Source organism: Alexandromys fortis, unplaced genomic scaffold, assembly GCF_014885135.2.
Source record: "Alexandromys fortis isolate MF-2015 unplaced genomic scaffold, M_Fortis_MF-2015_v1.1 scaffold_205, whole genome shotgun sequence".
NCBI lineage: Eukaryota > Metazoa > Chordata > Mammalia > Rodentia > Cricetidae > Alexandromys > Alexandromys fortis.
Genome location: NW_026068107.1, coordinates 56663 through 68182, shown reverse-complemented (window position 1 = coordinate 68182; position 11520 = coordinate 56663). Strand labels below are relative to the sequence as shown.

Below are 11520 nucleotides of genomic sequence, written 5' to 3'. Positions count from 1 at the left end.
ACCCTATCCTATAGCCATACTGATGAATATCTTGCATATCACCATAGAACCTTCATCTGGAGATGGATGGAGATAGAGACAGAGACCCACACTGGAGCACCGGACTGAGCTCCCAATGTCCCAAGGAGGAGCAGAAAGAGGGAAAATATGAGCAAAGAAGTCAGGACCACGAGGGGTGCACCCACCCACGGAGACAGTGGGGCTGATCTATTGTGAGCTCACCAAGGCCAGCTGGACTGCGACTGAAAAAGCATGGGATAAAACCGGACTCTCTGAATATGGCAGACAATGAGGGCTGCTGAGAAGGCAAGGACAATGGCACTGGGTTTTGATCCTACTTCATGTTCTGGCTTTGTGGGAGCCTAGCCAGTTTGGATGTTCACCTTCCTAGACCAGGATGGAGCGGGAAGACTTTGGACTTTCCACAGGGCAGGGAACCCTGACTGCCCCTCAGACTGGAGAGGGAGGGGGAGAGGAGTGGGGGGAGGGGGAGAGGAGAGGGAGGAGGGGGGGAAAGGGAGATGGGGAGGGAAATGGGAGGCGGGGAGGAGGCGGAAATTTTTTTTTCAATAAAAAATTATATTAAAAAAATGGAGTGTTGCAACAGTGGTGAATTATTATCATATATATGTAAGGAATATTCTTGTATATTTGTATTTCATTTATCATATATAAAAAATAATGTTTATTATTTTGTCTTGCATTCTATTTTCTCCACGCGCTAAGTGCTGAGATTGTAGGCATGGCCCACCAGTCTTGGCTAAGAGGATTTGGGGGGGTGGGTTCTATTGTTTTTTAAATTGACCAATTTGTTTTTTAAAATTTCATTTTACATTCCAACCACAGTTCTTCCTCCCACCCCTGCTCACACTCCCCATGCCTCCCCACCCCAGCCCACACCTTCTCTAGTCCTCCCAAGGGGTAAGGCCACATTAATTTGGGGCAGGACCAAGTCCCTCCTCCCTGCATTAAGGATAGCATCACATCTCAACACAGAGAATGGGCATCCACAAACAAGGCTGAGCACCAAGGATAGATCCTGATCCCATTGCCAGTATCACCTCTGATAGTCCAAACTTCATAACCATCTCTCCACATACAGAAGGCCCATCTGAGTCCACAATTACTGGAGGAAGCCTCTATAATGATAGTTGGGGTAGTCACCAATCTGATGATAGGGGAAGGCCGGTTCAGGAACCCTCTCCACTACTGCTAGGAGTCTTAGCTGGGATCATCCTTGTGGATTCATGGGAATTTCCCTAGCACCAGGTTTCTCCCTAATACCATAGTGACTCTCTCTCTCTATCAAGTTCCCTCTTTCATTGCTTTCCCACTCCATTCTCTATGACCTTCCTGTTCTCTCATGTTCTCCTTCCCCATTGCCTCTCCTTCACCACCTCCTCACCTCCAGTTTACCCAGGTGATCTCATCTAATTCCCCTTCCCAGGGCAATCCATGCATCCCTCCTTGGGGCTTCCTTGTTACCTAGCTTCTCTGCAGCTCTAAGGAAGGGGTTTTGCTTTGAGTGAAAGCGAGGTGAGAAGGGAGGCCTTTCCTGTGTGTAGAGACATATGGACAGCTAGGTTGTGTTAGAGGCATGACATCACGATAGTTATCCTGATACTTTACTTATTTTCACCCTCTGTTTAAAAGACACATTTTTCTTGTACAATATATTCTCATTAGAGTTTCCTCTCCCTTTAACCTCCCCAGTTTCTCCCCTCCTCTCATGACATCCAGATCCACCTCCTTTCTGATTCTAATTAGAAAACAATGGGCTCCTAAGAGATAAAAAATAACAAAATTAATTAGAATAAGATAAAGTACAATTATCACATGGAAGTGTCCTGGTGGTAGGCTGACGTGTCCTTGGAGTATATAACGAAAGTGCTTTATTTGGAATTTAAGGTAGATTGATTAACATCTGGAGTACAAGTCCATCTAAATCGACTCACAGAAACTCAAAGAGACCAAAGCAGCAAGCATGAGGCAGGCATGGGTCTGTACCAGGTCTTCAATGTGTATATTATCTCATTCAGTATTTTAGGAGAACTTTTATTTGTATTTTTGTGGGGCTGTTGAGTGTGTGAACAAGTGGGTCTCTGATTCTTGGGTCTTCTTGTGGGCACTTTTACACCTGTTCATTTGTCTCATCCAATTTCAATTTGATAATTGTGATTTAAAGTCTTATTCTAATTTATTTTGTTGTGCTTTGCTATTATCTCTTAGAAGCCTGTTATTATCTACTGAGAGATAGAAACAGAATGGATCCTGATAGAAGGGAAGGTAGAGCGGAACTGGAAGGAGTAGAGTGAAGGGAAATTATAATCAGGATAGATTATGGGGAAAATCTATTATGAACAAAAATGGAAGGAAGATTCCCAGAAAGAAAGATAACACAAAAGTGTCATGGCTCACAGAGATACACTGACTAATATTTTGTTACTTCTAGGTCATTTGATTATCAGTACTTATCCACCAACATCTCAAACCTAGACCACAATCAGCACTGAGATGTTATTGCTTCTTCCGTCGCCCTCATTTACCTTTTGATTCCAATCCCTCCATCCTTCTCTTTTTGCTTTAGTCTTCATTTAATTTAGGTAGCTCTCAGTCTCCTACACTAGCTCACCTGTTTGCCATTCCTCCTTGTCTTTATCTAGAAGTTATATATTAAAGTCCTGTTTTGATATCATTCTTTGTAGTATTCCAATAATTGTTGAGGTTAAGCAATGTCTTAAGTGTGGACTCAGTCTTCTATAGTCTGGCATCGTCTCAGGTCCTATATATTAATTTTTTTCCAGTTGAAGAGTGGGAGGAGTGAGAATATAGCAAAGAGGTCAAGACCATGATGCGGACACCCACTGAAACAGTTTACTTGAGCTGATGTGAGCTCAGCAACTCTGGCCAGACAGGGAAGAAACAAACATAGGCCCAAGCTGGACCCTCTGAATGTGGTTAACATTTTATGGCTGGGGTAGACTGCAGGGCCAGTGGCAGTGACAAGAGGATTTATCCCTGTTGCTTCTGCTGCTGCTGCTGACTTTTTGGAAACCATTATCTTTGCATGGATACCTTGCTCAGCCTGGATATATTGGGGGAGGGGCTTGGTCCTTCCTCTGGGCAATGTGCCTTACCCTCTCTGAGGACTGGATAAAGGTTTGGGAGGAGGGTAAGTGGAGGAAATGGGCGGAGGGGAGGGAATAGAAACTTTGATTGGTATGTAAATGGAAAAACGATAGACTGTTTTCTTTCTAAAAATACATTTTCACTCATCTGAACATACATACAGTATTTATTTAATGATTTTGTATATTAAGACATATACTAGATAATGTGTGAAATGGAGGACATATTTCAGAAAACCTCTCATTTTTGAAACTTACAAAGCATGTGGTGAGATTCATAAACATGCAGAAAGTGAGAGCACCGTAGGGTTTTATGAACCAATAGCTACCGCACATTTAGTTATTGCCATAAATGGAGTGATGGACAGTATTGGCAACATTACAAAACAAAATGACCACCATGACCAAGATTATAAAAAATGCCTTTCAAGCCCTAAAATTAAGGTGTGTTTTAAAAGAGAAAGGAGGTATGCTAAAGAGGGTTTCAGGAAGCTACTCATACTCTCAGATATGACTGCATATCAGCAACATATAATTATTAATTCCGCATGATACTGGCCTGTTGAATCACCTGCAAGGTAAAGTTGAAGTAAAATTGATGGGACTGAGTAATTCAAAGTATCATTCATTGTTAGCTTACCTTGCTTCAAAGAGCATAAGGTTTGTTGTTAATGTTGTTGTTGTTATTATTATTTTTTTATTATTATTTTTCCTTTGATTGAAAATAGATTGTTTTCTCATGCAACAAAAGTCCCATGAATCCTATCAAAACACTAAACTTAACCTGGAATCCAATATGCTCAAAGGACCTGATGCAGACCCTTGCAATCTCTGAATGTTGGCTCGGTCTCTCTGAATTCACATAGGCTTTGATGAAGCTGTTACCAGGTGTGGGGATGTAGCTCAGAGGTAGAGCACATGTTTCGCATATATGAGGCCCCGGGTTCGATCCCCGGCATCTCCAAAACAATATTTTTAACCTTTGACTTTTCTTTTTCAGGATGTTTCTGTACAAGGTGTCCCAGACTTTAAATTCCCGTGTTGAAATTATATATGCATAGCTAATTATTGGATGAAATTGCTCATTTGTCACTGTGACAGCAATGTTCATCTTTGTGACGGCATTTCCACAGACACAGCCATGGTCGGGTGAGTACAATATGGTCATGCTTCCAAGGATATGTTTTGTTCACAGATCGAACAAAAAAGGAAAGCTTTGCTTTCGTAGAGGGACAGTTTCTCAGATGATGGGTATGCTTTCTTGGGTGAAAACAAGGGTGAAGAGTTCTTGCTCTGAGAAAAAAAGGGAGGGCTGGGCGGAGCCATTCCTGGTTACTACCAGGGAGGCAGCATTGCGGTTGTCATAGAAACCGGGGCCATTATGGCGACCGCTTTCAAAAGGCGACCGCCAACGTCCTGGAAAGGAGCATTCAGTTCTTGGTGTTTGGACTGAGTTGAGCTTATGGATTCCCGGAGGTGAGCACCAGATTCTTCCTGAAAGTTGGGAGGAAGATGCAGGGATTCCAGACGAAAGTAGGCTCACTCCTACCTGGGGGTTTGCAGCCTGTGTATCTCCGGAAGGAGACAGACTTGGGACCATTCTGCCTCCTCCTGTGCTGTTCTGTACCGGGGTGTGCTGGAGCCATTGTCCAGGAGGGGAGTTGTGGGACAGTGAGCAGGAGGGAGATGAGGCCAAATGAGCACTCTGTGATCCCGACTTCCCACTCTGTGCATGAGATTGCTCGCCCTTAGGATCTGTGAGATTTCATAGGGAAGGGAGACAGCAGGGATGTCTTCTTTCCAAGTTGCAGTCAGTCAGCTCTCTGGGCAAACAGAAAAGAAAGCAATTGTTTTCTATTTGAACAGCAACATGACCACACACAGCCACACTCATAAATGAATTCAACTCTAGATTCGATATCTGAGAGAAAACTTTGGTCTTTTATCCTTACTGAGTCTGCTTTGTTTTACTGACCTTCTGGAAAACTTGGATCTTCTCCTACATTTATGAATGCATAGAGGTCACCATTCTTGGAATATTTTTCTCTTTTCTGCTTAGCCAGGGTTTCTATTGCTGTGAAAGAGGGCTTTCAGTGCGTTAGTGGCTAGATACATACGTGCCTCCCAAAACCAGTTCGTGGTGATTGGTTCCCTCCTTTCACCTCATGGGTCTTGGGAATTGAACTCAGCAGGCAGGCATAAGCATATGTGCCTTTCTTTTACCAATTGAACTACCTGCAAATTGCAACATTTTAATCCATACATGCATTTGTGTACAAATTTAACAGTTTCATGTGGAGTTAGTGTTGGCGAATGTTCCATATTCATCTGGAGAGTGGGTACGTTGTCTTCTATCAATTTCAGAAGTTCATAGAGCTACATATAGGATCTACAGGGAAATTAGCTTTCATAAATATTTTAAATGTATTATTTCCCATATGATTATTGTTGCATCGAAGGCAGTGTGTTCCAATCTACTATTGTTCCTGAGCTTTTCCTTATCCGTTGCATTAGTCAGATCTCACTAAAGCAGTGGTTCTCAATCTTCCCAACGCTGTGACCCTTTAATGCGGTTTGTCGTATTGTGGTGACCTACAACTACAAAGTTATCTAATTGCTACTCATAACTGTAATTTTGCTATTTTTATGGACCACAATGTAAATCTGTATATCTGTGTTTATCTATGGTCTTATCTGATCCCTGTGAAAGGGGTCAAACTCAAAGGTTGAGAACCACTGATCTAAAGGAATATAATTTGGTAGACTGTGGTCCAGCTACTCCAACAATGGCTCTGTATGGCAGAAAAGCCATAAATGGTAGTTGTTCAGCCAACAAGACTGGATGTCTCAGCAGTCCCAGTTTGGCACTGAAGATCTAGAGGATTCCTAGGGCCCTGCTACTGGTCTTCAGTCACTATTGGAGTCCCAAAAATGTAGGTTCTATCTCCAACAAAGGGATGCCTCAGAAGCAGGGAAGATGACCTTGCTAATAAGAATGAGAGCACGCAAAAACAAAAGCTTTCTTCTTCCACGTCCTTTGATGTGGACTTCCAACAGAGATGTTGCCCAGATTAGGGTGACTATTCTCACCTCAAATGATCCAATCAAGAAAATCTCTCACAGGAGTGCCCAGATACTTGAGTTTTAGTTGATTTTAGATGTAGTCAAGTTGACAACCAAGATTAGCCATCACAGTCCTCAAAAAAAATATGCCACATTATAGGGATATTTCTTGAAAAAAAAATAACATTTTGCCACTAAAGTTGAGCCCATAGAATTATTGTGGGTTTCAAAAATATCTCTTAATTGCATATTCTTTTAAGCATTTCTCAAATATCAGAACTTTTATCTCAGGTTACTTTTTATTTGTAATTGGCTACTATTTTTTGTTCATTTCTAAGTGTTCAGTGTAACATTTAAGGGGTATGTGCTTAAAAGTCAGTAGTTTAAGATTTTATCTTAACAGGCATCCTGAAGAGTATTTTTCTTTGCTTGATGAATTCATATACATTTATTATGAAATCAATACTCTTGGTCACTTAGAATCATCTCTATTCTATTATATGAAAACCCATAGGTAGTACTTACCTTAATGACATCTGTGAGATGTTCTGTATTCTAGATACAAGGATTCCTTAATCTGGTGCATGGTTTTCAAACTTGTGTTTCCCCATCAGGGCATTGTCTTTATTTATCAACCATTACTTGGAAGAGCATACATCTGACACTTGATGGACGTCCTAACAACAAGCTTCTCAACTTATGAAAAGAGGTTTGTTATATCTAAGAAGTTTGGTTTTTATTGTTTTTAAAGAGCTATACATTTAACTCAATTTCCCTACCTTCCTACTGTCTCCCCTTCCTCCTCTCCTGTGACCCCCACACTCCCAGTTTTCTCAGGACTTCTTGTCTTTTTCTCCTTCCTATGTAGATCCAGAATGTCTCTCTTAGGATCCTCTTTCTTGTCTAGGTTGTCTGGGGTTGTGGAAAGTAAGGTGGTTTTTCTTTGCTTTATGTCTAAAAGTCACTCATGAGAGAGTACATATTACATTTGTTTTTCTGGGTCTGGGTAAGGAGTTTGTTTTGAATCCATGTTCCTGAGCTTGAAAGTATTTAGGTTGTTCCTCAGCCTGTTCCTCATCACCCTCACATCCTCCATTGCACCTTTTATCATACCTAGTTCTGTTGCTCTTTCTCTCCCATTTCTCCACCACACATTTTGCTCACCATAATGGCTTCCTTGAAGTACCGGGTAGACCTGTGAATGTCTTCCCGCCAGCCCAGGCTTTGACAATGCAAGCTGGCCTGTGGGTGACTGGCACCTGCCTGAACAGAATGGTATCAGGCATCCTGGGGATACGTGCCCAGCACCCTATGACTTCAATGTTTTAAAAATTGTGTGTATATTGTAAGCATTGCTGCTCAGATGGAAAGTGATCATGGCAGTCAGGAGCCAAGGAATACCCCAAATTCACCTTAAACATAGGAGCTCACAGCCCTGCTTCAGGGAAAGTTTTCCCCAGATTAACAGCTCTGCTCTGGTAGGGGAGGGTTTTCCCAGCTAAGTTGTTAGAGCTCTGCTTAGAGCCTCAGAAGAGTAACAAGTCTGCTCTGCTAGGAGAAGCTTTTCCAGTTCTGCTCCCCTCTCCTCTGCTCGTCTCCAGTTGAAGTCATTGCTTCTCTGTTCTTTTTAGGCAAAGAAGGTCTCACCCAAGCCTCATTCAAGAGATTCACTGGGAGGAAAGAATCCAGGAGGTGGCTGCCCCTGCAAGAGTGGGAAAGGCAGCTCCCAACTGAAAAGGTACAGGTTGATTTTCTGCTCAGTGATCAGCTGGTTTTCCTCCTCAGGAATTCGTTGCTTTTATGCTGACAGATTGGTTAGTTTGTTTTGTCGAATTGGTAAGTGGAAGAGTGTCTTTCTGTGGCTTCGGTTTCAGGGGCAAAGTGTGTTTATTTCACTGGCCTTTTTTAAACGTTGGACTCTGGTTTCAGGGCCAGTGAATTGATTCTAGTCTCAGGGTCAGTGTATGTTTCTTTTGCTCTGGTTTCAGGATCAGGGTGTGCTGCTTTGGACAGAAACAGGTGTTGTTTCCCCTAGAAACAGGTATGCAGTCCATGGTGGGCCACCAAGTGAGTGCTGAGAACCCAGCCCAGGTCTTCTGTAAGAGCAGCAAGTCGTCTTAACCATGGGGCCATCTCTGAAGTCCAAGTCATCAAATATTAAATGTAATTACTATTTTTCTACTTTGCCCCATAATGACAATAGATATCTTCTTATACTCAGGTAGGTACAAGTTTCATTATTATTTACCAATCCAGAAGGTTTAATTTCTATGTTAGTTAGGTTTTCAGTCCCAACCACTGCCCTACCCTGTCTTCAGGAAAGTACAGCAATCTGCCATTACCAGCCAATTTGTATATGCTGGAATGTATTAGAATAGAACCAGAGTTTAGAGACATCTGGCCTTCATTCATCTTGTATATATGTTTAAGTTTATCTCTTTTGTTGTCCATGATAATTGTTCATTCTTAATATTAAATGGTGTAGCAATGTATAGCTACACTGAAAATGTTATAATTTATTTTTATTTTATGTGTATATATGTTTGTCTTCAGATAGGTATAAAGAGCACATGCATGCCTGGTGCCCATGGAAGCCAGGAGAGGGCATTGGATCCCATGGCACTGGAGTTACAGTTGAAAACTGCTGTGCTGGTTTTGGGATATAAGTCTTTGCCTGTTGCCTGTTGCTGAGGTTGTTTTCAATTTCAGTATCTTGTATATAAAGGTGCTGTGAACTGAAATAAATAAGTCTTTAAAAAAATATGTCCTCTTTCTCCAGGTTATATGTTTGGGGATGTGATGGCCATATGACAATTAACATATGAAGAAATTGGGAAATACTTTTCCAAGTCTCTCTACTGTTCTCCATGGCCACCAGCAGTGGGTATGGGAGAGTTTCATCCTCCACAAACCTGCCAGGTCATTGTATTACAAGTCTTTATTTCTGAGTATTTTATGGATGTGTCGAGAGTCCCCTCAGGGTCACCTGTCTCTCTTCCCTAAGTGTTAAGGATGTTGATGCTGTATGTTTCTTTAGTGGAGCATCTACTCACCCTTCTGGCTAACTTTTATTTCCTGAATTATCTATTTTCTTAGTGGCTCTTTTTTAGGCTTTCTGTATTCTGGAAAAAATAAGGCTGTCACATGATACACAAGTTCCCACATTCATTTTCCCAGGTAAGAAAAATATGTTTCTAACATATATATGGAAGGTAGGACATTTTCTCACTTTATGGAGTTCTTAACAATCCAGTTCTTCATTTAATGAAAGGGGGTTTGTTATATCTAAGAAGTTTGTCTGTAATTCATTCAATTGTTTTCTGCTACAAGTTTCACGTTTAGGTTGTTTTTTGGATCAATTACCTTTTAGATTTATTTTTACTACTTACTGAGTGTCTGCCTGTATGTCTGTGTGTGCCGTATGCACGTTTGAGTGCAGATGCCAACTGAGACCAGAAAAGACTGTCGGTTCCTCTAGACCTGGACTTATAGGCCACTGTGGGCCACCATATGGGTGCTGGAAGCTGAAGCCAGAAAGACAGGGCATTGAAGTTGACATGAGAGGGGAAAGAGCCTCTCACCCTGTGATCTAATTTATATTTTTGTAACTGCCACTCAAGAAACCTCAACCCAACTGATAGAGCTGAAATTATCTACAGGTATAATGCAGCTTTTCCTAAGACATCTCAAAAAAGTTTTAAAATAACAAAAAATAAACTATGGCCTGAGAGATGGCTCATGTTTTAAAATCACTGGATGTCTTCCCGAGGATCCAGGGTTGATACCCAGCACCTACCCGATGGTTCACAACTGTCTGTAACTATCTCCTCCCACCTTATATTCCTCTCTTTTCCCAGCCATATCCCTTTCAGACTCCATCTCCCTAGTGCTGGGATTAAAGGTGTGTGACACCAAAGCACTTTGATGAAAGATGTGAGTAACCACTGCCTGACTCTGTTTCTCTTTAGACTGGGTCAATCTAATGTAGCCCGGGATGGCTTTGAACTCACATAGTTCTGTTTCTTGAGTGTTGGGAAAGGTGCGTGCCTGGCCTCTATGGCTAACTAGAGGCTATCAGCACACACTGGTCCTCAGGCAAGCTTTATTGTCATGGAAGAAACAAAATATCACCACAGTCGACGATTCTATACATCATTACTCTCTCTCATCAATGATTTGTCCCATTCAGTGTCTAGGCACTACAGAGAAGTGGGCAGAGTTTTCCTAATTATTTCATATTTGCTGATGCTATCTCCAGTGACAGGGATTTTAAATTACTGCTTCCAGACATTTCACTGTGTTCAACTGTCTGTGGGTAGATTTAAACAGAAGCTCTCTTTTAGGTTGAAGTGTCAGGTTACTTTCCCTATGATTAAAATATCCTTGATGCTAACATATATTTGCTGTGTTTCAATTTCAGGATTTTGAAGTTGCAAGTGAATTATGAAAAAAAGAAACAAATGTCAAACAGCCAATTTTGGGGAAATATTCTAAAGCAGCCACAGGTCAAATATTTGCCCAAATGGAATCTGCAAAACCATAAAGCTAGTCCTTTACCTCCCAGCAAGCTCCATCAGAGAGGTTCTGAGATCAGGGATGGAGAAAGATGGTGACAAGTGAATATGTATGTATGAATCTGTATTTACAGAAAGGTCTATATTATGAAGAATCCTTAATCATTTTCATAATTTCTAATATAATTTTAGAACACAAAAAGAACAAGGCTATTACTCATCTGTTTCCTTCTTATTTTCCCATCAGTCACACAGATTTTAGCAGTGTCTGCTGTGGACTGTGTACAGAGGGGGTGTTTTATGGATGGTTTTGCCATATGGATTATTACCATGACACCTGCTAAGTGTTGCTCTGATACCTACTTCCCTGTGCAGTTACTAGTCTACAAGCATTGCTTGTCTTTGAGTAAAGTTTCCTTTTTTTCTTTTGATTATGAATGTATTTACTCATTCCTTTGTGTCTGCTCAGAAACACCATTTTTAGAAGGAGTACTCCTTTGTCATCATTATATATTGTGATGCTTAAATTATCCCACAACGTGCCCATGGGAGGACACACATTCAAATGTACTTGCTCTTCACTATTTATCTGTCTAGAATTCTGGATTATCTGACCACCCCTGGGAAGACAGTAATCACCAAATTCTAGTTGTCAGTGACACTTTGTCTCCTCTGTCTGTCAATGTCAGGTCTCTTCTATGAGAAGAACAACAGGACTGTAGAGAGAACACGCAGAAGGTTGACAAGAAGCTGACATGAGCCCTTGTTTCAAGTGTGTGAATCATCAGTGCCACCAGTGTGTGTGTGTGTGTGTG

General features: G+C 41.4%; 2 long non-coding RNA genes and 1 other non-coding gene across 9 annotated transcripts in view; 2 read left to right on the top strand and 1 right to left on the bottom strand.

Moving 5' to 3' along the window:
• Nucleotides 1–11520, bottom strand: part of LOC126489714 (uncharacterized) — a 70546-nt gene that overhangs the window by 24770 nt on the left and 34256 nt on the right. The gene's annotated exons all lie outside the window — the stretch shown is intronic.
• The window catches only part of LOC126489716 (uncharacterized), a 15208-nt gene continuing 7090 nt past the window's right edge, over nt 3403–11520 (top strand). The window contains exons 1-4 of one of the 2 annotated variants that reach the window (XR_007588999.1): nt 3403–4604; nt 6806–6900; nt 7823–7929; nt 8227–9368. This is a non-coding gene — a long non-coding RNA (uncharacterized lncRNA). Of the gene's footprint in view, nt 4605–6805; nt 6901–7822; nt 7930–8179; nt 9369–11520 lie in introns of both variants that reach the window. The other variant, XR_007588998.1, reaches the window with a different exon arrangement.
• Nucleotides 4021–4092, top strand: Trnaa-cgc (transfer RNA alanine (anticodon CGC)). The gene has a single exon. It is a non-coding gene; the product is annotated as a tRNA-Ala (tRNA).